This window comes from Drosophila gunungcola, assembly GCF_025200985.1.
Source record: "Drosophila gunungcola strain Sukarami chromosome 3L unlocalized genomic scaffold, Dgunungcola_SK_2 000014F, whole genome shotgun sequence".
Taxonomy (NCBI): Eukaryota; Metazoa; Arthropoda; class Insecta; order Diptera; family Drosophilidae; genus Drosophila; species Drosophila gunungcola.
Window position 1 is genome coordinate 1,264,238 of NW_026453182.1, and position 11,992 is coordinate 1,276,229.

The 11,992-nt window shown below is 37.4% G+C and overlaps 1 protein-coding gene across 1 annotated transcript in view; it reads left to right on the top strand.

Annotated features, from left to right (window-relative positions):
* LOC128260025 (prolactin-releasing peptide receptor) overlaps positions 1 to 11,532 on the top strand; it is a 35,582-nt gene extending 24,050 nt beyond the window's left edge. The window contains 1 exon segment of the mRNA XM_052992710.1: positions 9,232 to 11,532. The gene's annotated coding sequence lies outside the window, so the exon portion shown is untranslated.
* Positions 11,533 to 11,992: the final 460 nt, after the last annotated feature.

An 11,992-nucleotide genomic window follows, 5' to 3' on the forward strand; every position in this document is an offset into this window, starting at 1 on the left:
GCATTCTGTCTTTGTTATTGATGAAAATTGTCTATAAAAGCGAGCCAAGTTTATGCTCCATTTAATGCCATAAAAGGCGTTTGCCATGACTTATATGGGAGGGACGTGGCAGCCAGTGGTCAGGTTGTGCTGCTTTAACAGAAGCAAACGTACTATATATATTATATACATCTAATTTATGCTTGAAGTTTTCCTTTTGATCCCTGACTCTTTGTTGGAATGTCGGAGGGTCCTGTCCCTGCCCCATTCACTTTATTTGCCCGTGTTGACAGCGGAGCTTAGCGCCACTTAATATGAGCCAAAGGCAATATTAACTTGGCAGTGGCTCATCCAACTGGGAAATCGGGACGGGTGTGTCCTCCGGAGCTGTCTTCATTAGCTACTTTATTAACAGTTAATTAAATTTTGTGTTTAATGATTGGCGAGACAAAAGTCGAGGGGGCGGGGCGTAAAGCTAATATTAAAAATGCTTGCGGCTTGGCATTTATTAAAGTGCCCAAAAAGGCAATTTCGGCTAGGAAAGCGGAATGCGTTGCCAAGCCGGCAATTACGAGTTTAATGAAACGAGAAATGCCTTTTATAATAATTGGCCAAGCAAAAACACCAAAACACAAGCCAACAAACAGTTTCGGCACGAGTAATTTTCGGGATAATAGAGCAGGAAATTGTTTCGATGGGCATGGGCCTGCGATGTAGCTGACCCCTTGGTTTCTGCTCAACACTGTCAAGACATGTCCCTTAAAATCCCTTTCAAAACATCTGAATTCTAATTACACATTCTGAACAGCACAGAGTTTCTCGCATGTTCCCGGATTGGAATTCACTCTTACATTCCTCACGAGGAGTGGGCTCATGCTTTTCAAAAGGCTGAAATACATAATTATGCAGCTCAGAATCTCGAATGACAACCGTGTAAAAACATGTAGCCCCAGTGGAAAAAAAAAAAACAGGGAAAACAGGTCGACAAGCAAACAGGCAAACAAACCGAGCGCAGTCAGCCAGGCGTGGTAATTGGGTCGGAGTCGGGGAGTTGAGCCCAAGGAGTACCTGGCGGATCCTGCGAACAGCCGGGAGTGTCTAGGAGCACTCCTCCTGTCAGCAGGTGGCGTTGCCAGGGACTTAAAGGGCGTCAAGAAAAAGTTTGCTTGGCCTGAGAGCCTGTCATCAGCGGGCAACAGACAAGGGCATTTTTTCAGCCATTTCTTAATTTATGTGCCGGCGAAGGCAAACAAAATTTTGAATGCTAAAAAATAAACAATGCAGGTGGGCCGCACCGAAATGTTTTCTCAGCAAGAATTTGTACTTTAATGTTTTAGCAGAGCAAAAAAAAAAACGCACGTACTTGAAACCCCTCCTTGGAAAAAGTAGTAAAAGCCTCGAAAAACTTTCATGTGAGAGAAAAAAAGGAACCAAACAAAAAAACGAAAAAAGCGTAAAAGAAAAGAAAATCCTCGCAAGAGAATTACAAAAGACGGCTAAAATATTATCATAAATGTGAGCGCATCCTTCTTGCTATTCTTTCAAGCATGCGGCTTTTTGATGCTCTGGTAAAAATATTAAAAAATTAAAGTTTAATGAGTATAACTATTATAAGATGTAGAAAAACATAATTATTTTTGAATGTGTAATTATATTTCTGTTTAGTGGCATGGGGTTATCCCAGACAAGAGATCTATAAAAAAATTAATGTGTCGCCAGCAATGCGTAAAATGATTAAGACGGTCAACATAAAAGAAAGAAGATTGGAGTGCGGGAAATATGTCACAACATAAATAATGTTTAGAATAGTATAATTTGAGCTTATCATATTGCCAGCATTGTGCCATATTTCTGACCCAGCCCGCAGCTTGTTATGGTCCAAACCTGTCTGCAAGAGACAAAAATCCTGACAAATTTCTGCCTCATAATTCATGGAGCACAGGTAAAAACAGAAACCTGCCACAAGGCATACAAATTCCAGAAAAAAAACATGTCACCAGAAAAGCTTGGCTTCGAAAATGTTCTATTTTTTCCATCGATTTTTTTTTTGTAAGGCCAACGAATAGAGAATCTACCGAAAACTGTGTGTTTCGCAACACAGTTTCGGGTCATTAACGGCTTTTTTCCAGGGAAAACAATAATTAAAGCCATTGGCCAAAATCAATCACATTAAACCAACAGACGTGCGAAGCAAATCAAGCCGGAAAAAAATATATGAATAGCCGAGATGAAAAGAGAAAGGAAAAAACATGCACATTAACATTATTTTAATCAAGGGAGCTGCACCTTGTGTTGCGATTCAGATTGCTATCGCTCCCAGACAAACTCCCACTCGTGCCACAAAAGCTGGATTTTTTCTTGTTCTTTTCTGAGACAACATGGGGACGACCTGCATGTCATTAAGCCACAGGCATCTCGTCCTTACAAGTGACAGGAAAAATCATCATTCATCATTTCGTCCGGGCTTCCGTCAATGACAATCAAGCTGAGTGGGCTGATGGTATCCAAATCAATCGCTGCGCGGCCAGTTTGAGCAAAGGCGGGTTTTAAATCAGATTTAGTTCAGTACCTTAAAGCGAGACAGATGATTATGTGGCAGCTTTGATGGATTACTGGGGTTTAATTAGGAAACGGTACTGAAAAAGGTTTGACAACTTTTTGTTTTACAATATGCCAGTGCTTTAAATAACCAAAGTACATTTATTAATTTGTCGTACATTGTTTTGAAAGGTTTTAAACAATTTTTTGGGAAAAATATTAAGGATTTTTGTTTTGAAAATTGTTTCCGTATTTTTATTTACATAGGAACGATAAAAAATATGAATTGCTCTGAATTAAGTTATTCTCATTAGTTTTCAATAAACAATACACTACAAATATGCAAGTATTTAAAGAATTTTGTTAGCTGGGCCTGGAATAATTTAAAGAAAATCCGACTGACAAACTGTTATTCATTCGCATGTAAATTTTCTTTTGAAATTTGAATGTAATTTGCCACGAAATGTTAGTCTAAGGCGTAAACAAACAATCATATATTTTCTAAATTTCCATAAAACAATTGCCCAGACAAATTCCAATTATTTGTTATCGTGAGTTCTATTCTATTTATTCAATTGCTGCGAGTATTTACTGAACTTGACTTTCCCCCATTTTTCCGCATCCAGACCGGCATGTCGTTCTGTTTTGATTCGCGTGTCCGACAGCCATAACAATCACCACCCTACGTGCCCAGCATATCAATAAAATATATGTATTTATTGAACCTCTAAACCAGAAAGCGACTGTCGTTTGACAATTTCCGACTGTCCCAACTAATACATTATTTAAACGGCGAAAGTGAATTAAAATTAAATTTTCTGTTTGTCTCCCCGCGCGTGTATCACTCCTCCTCAAAAAGCCTGCCACAGGCAAATTACTTTTATAAACTCGATGACAAACCACAGAAAGCCAAAGTCCTTCACAATTCCCTCGGGGCACCGCAATGGCTATTGCGTAAGGGCCAAAAAATTTGAAAAATTTAATTTTGTCTAAAATGCGGCAAGCAGACAATGCAAATGTGTAAAAGTTCTCCTCCCTCAAATTTCTTTCTCCTCTTATTGCTCTCATAATATTGTCTAAGTTCAAGTTAATATGTTGAATAATGCCACATCGTTTGGCCGTCTAAGTGAGTCCCCACTCGCCGGATATTTATGACTACAGATAGATCAGCGCCAACAGCAGACATTGTAGACTCCGCAGCACGTTTTCAAGAGCCCTTTGAAATGGTTCCTCATTTCTCTTGGCCTTAAGTCGCGCCTTTTGTCCATTATTGTTAGCAATGTGGCGTGAAAAACACCCAAAACAAGTTGCAAAATCAGGGTCACAAATGGGTGTTTGACAACTTTTTCAGCAAGAAAGTAAAAGGGGTTTTAAAATAAAAAGTAAATTTAAAGGTGGTTTACATGGCAAAGAGAAACAAACCAAAATATTATTTTAGTTTACTAAAATATTTGAAACATCGCAATGGCTAAAAATTTGAAACAAAAACAATCACATTTATTAAACATACTGCCTAAATATGCATATTTCTCTCGAAAAATATTAATTTACTCATTATTCAGAAATAATTTCTAAGCGGGATTACCCCGAAATAGAATTATATTAAAAGTGCGATGCCCTAGGTGGAATATTATAATAAGCCGACGGCTCAATTGCTCAGACCTCACTTAACCCGGCGACTTGTAGACGCGGCATAAGTTCACTGTCCATGCCTCTGATTTGAGTAAGCAGAATTTCCAGCCAGATTTGCATGGACTTAACCGGTATTGAACTCTGTCGACCCGGCCTTAAAGGAAGGGCCTCTTCCTGACGGCAGCAAATATTTGCATGCGAGCTGTCCACACATTCACTTGAGAATCCCTTTTTCGGGGCTGGGATTTTCCACCCGCTTTCGGAAGGAAGGCAGCTCTTTTTTTCTTTCGGTCGCTCTTGTAATGTAAATCTATTTTAATGTATGCAGCAATTAAAAATACATCAGTTTACTTTCGGGCCCACTTGACATCACCCACTTTCTGGATATGATCCTGATGCTGTCATTTAATGCGCCATTTTGGGCTCATTAAATTTCATTGCGTTAAATGTTCCCATGACATGCATACATTGAGTAATTTTTTGTAATATTTAAAGCACTTTTCGTCTCTCGGCATAATTTAAACATCAAATAAAAGTAATGAGGTGTCGAGAGGCTCCGCCTCGAAGTTGATAACATTCCATTAAACGGTGATGTCAGTGCGACACCTTCATTTACATAAAGACCAACACGTGTCGGCGACTGTCATTGAACTGTCACCCGATCCCGATTTGAGTCCTTGTCCCTCCCCCCTTCCATCTCGGGCACTTCCTGTTTTGCCTAATTACTGCCTGTGCAAAATTCATTAAATGCCACGACACCCCAATCAGCCGGCTGTCTCGCTGTTTGTCTCTATCTGAGGGCTAAATGTAGTCCGCATCGCAATTCATTAAAAAGAACATCCTCCTCGTCGAGTTGTTGAGCTGAGTCCTTGGAATCTGTGTAGTTGTCTGACTGTGTGGTGCCCATGGCATCCACTCCACCTACTTGACATATGTACTGGAGCCGCAGAGTTTGTTTTCTGCCGCCATCCAATTGCGGCCAACTTAAAATCCACTCGAGGCATGAGAAGTCCTAAGGGACAAGTGCATGTGGCTGCAGTTACAAGATATGAGCAGCTCATGTATAAAGTTCTCAGGCGTTGTCAACTACTATTATGAAGCAAATGGCTATTAGCTGACAAAAGAAAATAGGGATTTAAATTATCGATTTAATTGGTTTTTGTTTTAAATAGTCATTATGTTAATTAACTAAATGGCGCCCACTTTAAAATCTGAATAATTAATACCGCTATCAAATCAATTTTGTGTTAGATTCTGCAAAAGGTAAAAACTTCAATTAATTAATAATTTTTTAATATTACTTTAATACATTTTCCCATTTTTTAAACAAATTCATAATTGTTCTTATATTTTGGTGTCATTTGCAGTGGCTTTTCTCTTATTGATTTTTTTTTTTTGCTTTGTTTTGCTAGTTGTCTGCTTTTAGTAGTCACAACATTAATAAATTAAAATTGTATTCATAATAAATAAATAAGTGACTGATTATTTTTCTGAATAATGGATAGCACCAGCAAATTGTTTTTGTTTTTAGTTTCTGTAAATTGGAAAACCTTAATTTTTAATTTTCATAAATAATGTGAATTCCAAATCATTTTTTTTACTTTTTTTTTTTACTTGCAGTACCATTTCTCTTATTGATTTTTTTATTGCTTTGTTTTGCTCAACATATTATTGCCATTCCGTATTTATTTTGATTAAGGAACTTTTTGAAACTAGGCGAAAAAAAAACAACACAAAAAAACTAACTTATCTCAGTACCAATAAGAACAATAGCAAAGCAATAAAAGAAAACTTTTGTTTTTGGGGGACACTTTTCGGGAACATCTAAAGTACAATCATTAAAATTAATTACACAAACATTAATGTGCCGCTGGCAATTAGGGTCCCAAGCGACTGAGGTAAACCTCGGCTCACCCGAGATTCTACAGTTTCCGCCATCTTCCTTTCAAGGACTCCCATTGGCAGACCACAACCAAGTAGTTCCCTAACGCACCCCAAACACTCACAGAAAAGGCTTCACAAAGTGCTACATTTTAAACTGTGTGTCTTTTTAAAGTTTTAATAACATTTGTGTATTTATTTGAAATACCTTAATTTATGAGGAGGAAATTAAAGGACTTATAGTAATGTGTTATGAGTCAAAGCTATTTGCTGGGTCTAGAGCACTTATTAGAGTAGAAACAAATGACACTGGACAACAGTGTAACCGGGCTAAGAGCATTAAATAATGTTAGTCGAGAGTAACCGAAGCTCCTTTTTCTCAATTTCCTTTTACGCTTAACATTAAAGAGCTTAGATGCCTTTTCTTTGACTTTAATTTCAACTTTTAATATACTTTGACCAAAACAAATGTGATTTAGTTGACGTGTTCACCTCTACTCCTAAGGCATTTGACGTGGTGAGCAGGCTTTTAAGAGTGCAAAGAATAATGTGTGAATTTGATTATTTAGCATGCGTGAAGATGGACCCGTTTTGCTATCTCTTAATAGATTACCCACTTTCGAAAATATCTTAAATCAAAACATTAAATTTTATAAGTTTGTAAAATTTAAAAAAGCCCAAATCGCCATTCATTTTTAAAAATTCTTAAAATGACCTGTGTGCGAGCTTTGATTTTTTTGTCTCTGTGCACTTACTCACACAATGATGCCCGCAGAACGCCCACAAGACACACACAATCACAGTCGACAATAATGAATACTTAATAAAGCGGCGTTCAAGGTGGTCGGTCTCTCGGTCGACGACAAACAAAGGCGACCAGCAGGCCAAAGACCATGGCTAAGGCTGCGGGCAAAGTTTACCTTTGTTGGGACCTACTTGTCCACCTTCAGCCCTTCTGCTCCTGCGTTCCCGTTCTGCCACTTTTTAGCTGTTTTTGTTATTTTTCTCCTTGTTAGGCGGCAAGTTTTATTTCAATTATCAACAGCCAAGCGGGCGGTATTAGGATTCAAGTTGATTTAATTTGTCGGCAGCAAACCTGTCGTTAAAGGCACACAAATCAGATGGGTCAGGTTATTTGTTCTCATTCGACATGGACTACATACTTATAAAACCAGCAGAATACCTTAATGGATGAAACCTCAGCAAATCGAAGTGGTTAAAATCGTTTAAAACCGTTTACTTTACAGTATTATTACAGGAATGTATATACAGCTTAAAAAATGAAGGGGGTTTCTATAGCAAAACAATATGTAATTCATTTCATAAAAATATAATACAATATCCAGGACTATAAAAACATAATAGAGGTAATCTAAAAAATAAAAGTCATTCATAAGCCCACTGCGAAATTCGACTTTTAAATTAAATAATTCTTTACGCACGTACTTCTCCCACGCACAGAGTGCAAAATGATAGCCTCATCACAATAATAAATCGATACTCTCACTATGTGGGTCGACAACCGCAGTTTGTTTGTTGTTTTTGTGGAATATTTTCCAGAGTTTTGATTGTAATATTAATTAAAATTTACAAATGTCAAAGGGGCTATGGAAGCGGAAGTCAAAAAGTCAAAATATTAAAATACTTAGTAGGCAATTACAAAATAAACGCATACGAGTAAAACAAACAATATGCAGTTTGCGGAAAAGTTATAAGAATGGTGGGCATTCAATTAGGAATTATTTTTTAATTGGATTTAATATCCCTCTGTTCCGCAGACAAAAATTAGAGCATATTGTAAACGAAGGGATTAATAAACTGTTTCTCTCACACATTATAATTGAATTGATTAAATAATAAAGAAAATATGAATACTGCCAAACCTGTAAACCGCAAATCGTCACCGCTGCGTATACGTAATGCATCATACTGTGAAGAGGTAAACGAGAAAATAAGGGGGCGTTAGTGCTTGTGCAACAAGTGGTTAATGCTAATTAGGACTTCCCGGGGTGGGTAATACCCATTGGGTATAATACAAGGATATGCCCATGACGACAACAATAAGGAAGTCGATGCCGATGTCAACAAGCCTGGACAAACAATAACGAAAGCAGAATCAACTTGCAATCCGATGCTCGTTTAATTGGGCAGACGACTGGAGCCTGCTGACGATGACTACGGCATCTGGGCGAGCAGTTCTTGCTATACAGGAGTTACCGATTACACTCATTTGTATACCCTTGCAGAGGGTATTATAATTTCAGTCAGAAGTTTCCAACGCAGTGAGGGATGACATGTCCGACCCTATAAAGTATATATATTCTTGATCAGCATCACTAGGAGAGTGCATCTAGCCATTTCCATCTGTCCGTTCTTCCGTCCGTTTCTACGCAAACTAGTCTTTCAGTTTAAAAGCCAACTGCATCTCAAAACTGTTGCAGGTAATACATAAGTCGGAACGAGCCGGATTAATAGGAACAATCGAAAAATGAATGAAAAAAATTATAACTTTGCTGTTTTTATATTTTTTTTCAGTTACTGCAAGTACCTTGTACATTAGCTAAGCCCAAAAAAAAAGAAAATTTTAGTTTTAATAAGTGTGTATTGAAATTATACTACAGACAGAAAACAAGAATAAGTTCTAAATAACATTACACCTATACTTTTTAGTTTTATTTCTAGACCGAAAAGTCTAAAACTGTAGTCTATCTTATTGAGAAATTGTGAATACCCAATGCATACAATTTGTGTAACAACCTTGTATTTGCTAGGACAATTTTTTTTTGTGCGTTGGTACAAAAACCTAGTAGCTTTCTTAGCACTGAATAGATTATGCTACACTTTCCAGAAACAATTCCTAACAACAATCAATTTCTCTAGTAAGCTTTTTCAAAACCTGGGAATTTGGGAACAATACCTTACCACATTCGAACTCTGCTGTTTTTATTTGCAATTCAAAGGCGATTTGTAGAGGCAAGATGGCAAACAAATTGGCATAAGCTGCTTGCACGCGAAGAGGTATTTCGACATTCGTACGGGCTTGTTAAACGTGGGCGACATATACGCACTAAGTATTAAAAAAGCATAAACTTGACAATTTTACGAATCTAAATATGCCTCATTGTATTTCTATGTGTGACAGTCAATCAATCTGTTCGACTTTGGCCCAATTTTAACTCTTTTCTCTTTGTGTTTTTGCAGATTTTCGAAACGCATTTCTAAGCATCTTCTTGGACGGATTTCTATTGAATTGTGCCAGTAATTCAAGCCAAAATAATGCAGGGAAATGTCAGCTGGATCTCGGAGGTCCTTTTGTAAGAAACACTCCTCCACATGGATGAGTAGAGAAATGCTGATAAATGGCAAATCAAGTGACAACGATGTGAAAAGTGATGGCGAGGGGAGTGGTTGTCTAGCAATTGGCTGAAACAGCTACACAAGTCATTGATATCAGAGGTGTGTGTGTGTGTGTGTGTGTGTGTGGTGTATATATTTTATGGGTGTGACTGGGTGGGGTAATGGCGTGTGTGTGGGGTGTGACTGGGCCCAAAGGCAGAACGGCCTCTTTATAAAGCTATTTTTTCCCGAATTTTTCGTTGCCATTCAAGTCGCGACAATTGCCGGGCCATTTCGCATATTTACAATGCCTCGAAGGGTGATTTCAGCCGCTCTCCGAAGAACAGTTTGCCTTTGTCGCTTTCAATTTGTACCTAACAACTGTCAGACATTTGTCGTTTTGGTTTGGCTTTCGCCAGTCACACGGAATTAAATTTCGAGCGACGCTTTTTGGCCCAATTGTGTGGAAATATGTCAACGCAAGGCCTCCCCCTCGAACTCGTTGTTTGCCCTGCAGAACAGAAGAAAAATAATTTTCTCGACTTCAAAAAGCAAACATTTCCACGGCTGATGGAGCAACTATAAGGCCAAAAAAAAAAGCCATGTGTAAGCTGACATTGATGAGATTTGCAGGGCCAACAGAACCGGATCGGTGAAATCACGAGTATTGAGGCTGACTGACAGTTGGCATTGGCCAAAACACCGGCAGCAGGCATTCAACTGGAATTTAACTCGCATGAATCGCATTAAAGTCCCTTCCTGATAGGATTCTTTTTGTATTACATTCTTAGTGCAGTATCGCAATGGATTGCCAATATTTTACATTTGTACAATATTAATATTTAATACATAGAAAACATTTCTGAGTTCATATGCTTAAATATAAAAAAACGTCCTTAAGCTTATCCCCCTTTTCACTAAAGTTCCAGCAATATCAGTGCGTTTATAGGTAAATGGCAACGTGAAAATGCATTTTGTGTGTGAGCCTAATAAATAACAAGCTGGCAGTCGTGCACATAACAGTAAAACTATTTTATCACGAAATTTTCATAGCTAATAAAATGTGTCAGGTCTAAGACAGCCACGAAGGCATTTTCTTATGTGTAAGCTGCTCGACAAGCTTGTAAAGTGTTTTCGAGCATAGACATACTATATAGAATATATAAAGTATATATCTAGGCACTAAACTGTAGGAATGTCGGTTAATCGCATCAAATGCTAAAAATAAATTGTGTAAGGAAATGGGATGACAAAAGTGTAGGGCCAAAACCAAAATTACGCAAAATTGTGATGACCATGAGCCCCGCTTTTGAAAGTTTAAGTCTGGCTTGAATTAGGCTTTCAAAAACATGTCACATGCTTTGGTGTACTTTTGGTTTTCTCTACTTTGATCACAAGTTTCCACTGCGTATACGTAATTATTGATAGTGGTAGTCAGCAATTGTAACGCTAATAAGTTAGACAGCGAAGAATGTTTTAATTGCTGAAGTGCATGGGAATACTCATTGATTAATAAACTAAAGGTAATTAAGAATGGCATTAAAGTACGAAAGGGTCTCATCAAAGGATTAAGAAATTTTAATAAGGAATAAAATTATATAAATAAATTAATTTAGGATAATTTTATGAACTCTTAGCTACAATTGAATGTTGGCTGTTGTATCAATGTATTACGAACGATTAAGATAAGTTATGGAAACTTGGAAAGGCATTTTTATAAGTAAGTAAAAGGTTATTATATCTGTAGGCTAATGAAAATTTAAAACTATTTTAGGCAACATCATACCAAAAACTGAATTGTAAACGTGAAACTCACTATAAGATATGTTTTAAGAAGTTCAACAAAGCGAAATCGAAATTTAAAACAGGCGTAAGTTAAGAAAAATGTTGTTGTTTCAACTTACCACTAGTTAAGGGTTGTGTTTGTAGCAAACAAAAGTTAATTTGTTAAAAATGCACAATTGGAAATAACAAATACAAAAATTATGTATAAATAGCAAAAATGTAAACAAATCATTGTGAAAATTAACAAAAATATTGAAGCTACCTACAGTTAAAATGCATGTTAACCAGAAAAAAGTGGATTAAATTTAATATCACCAATTAGACACAGCTGAGTATTAAACATTAAATAAAAACTATTCGCAAGTAGTCGAAAAGGATGTTTTAAAATAAACATTACCTACACACGAATAAATAATGGATGTTGAAACAAAGATGCAGGCTGTTTAAATGTGTGGAGTATCAAGTATTTCCATAATAAACCAATTTCACTATGAAAGGGATGGCTCCATCTTGTCAGCATGTGACAAAGTAGCCTGTCCTGCTGGCATGCTTTGGTCAAATAAACAAACAGATGACAAATAGGGACGAATGTGCGGACAGGCGATTTGTCACTAGGTAATTTATGTACCCAGTTGAGCGTCTTTGTGTGGGCGGGTGAATTAACCCTCAACTGGGTCAACAACACCCGACAGGCCAACATGCATCCCACTCCGCAGGTCAGTGCATCAACAGCTATATTGGATTGCGAGGTGAGTTCCATCGGGCTTCAATTAAATTGCTGGCATGCGAAAAGTTCGACGAGAAAGTTCATAACCGGATCGAACAGTTCAGAACAAGAAGA